Below are 204 nucleotides of genomic sequence, written 5' to 3' on the forward strand. Positions count from 1 at the left end.
CCACGTTTTGGGGGGGTTTCCCCGCATTTCGGGGGGTTTCCCCACATTTTGGGGGCGGTTCCCCATATTTTGGGGTTGTTTCTCCACATTTTGGGGGGTTCCCCCACGTTTTGGGGTGGTTTCCCCACAACTGGGGGGCTTTTGGGGTGTGGCCCCCCCCTCAATTTAACCCTTTGTCCCCCAGGGCCCCCCCCGTTTGGAGCC

This window comes from Calidris pugnax, unplaced genomic scaffold, assembly GCF_001431845.1.
Source record: "Calidris pugnax isolate Ruff unplaced genomic scaffold, ASM143184v1 scaffold568, whole genome shotgun sequence".
NCBI classification, from domain to species: domain Eukaryota; kingdom Metazoa; phylum Chordata; class Aves; order Charadriiformes; family Scolopacidae; genus Calidris; species Calidris pugnax.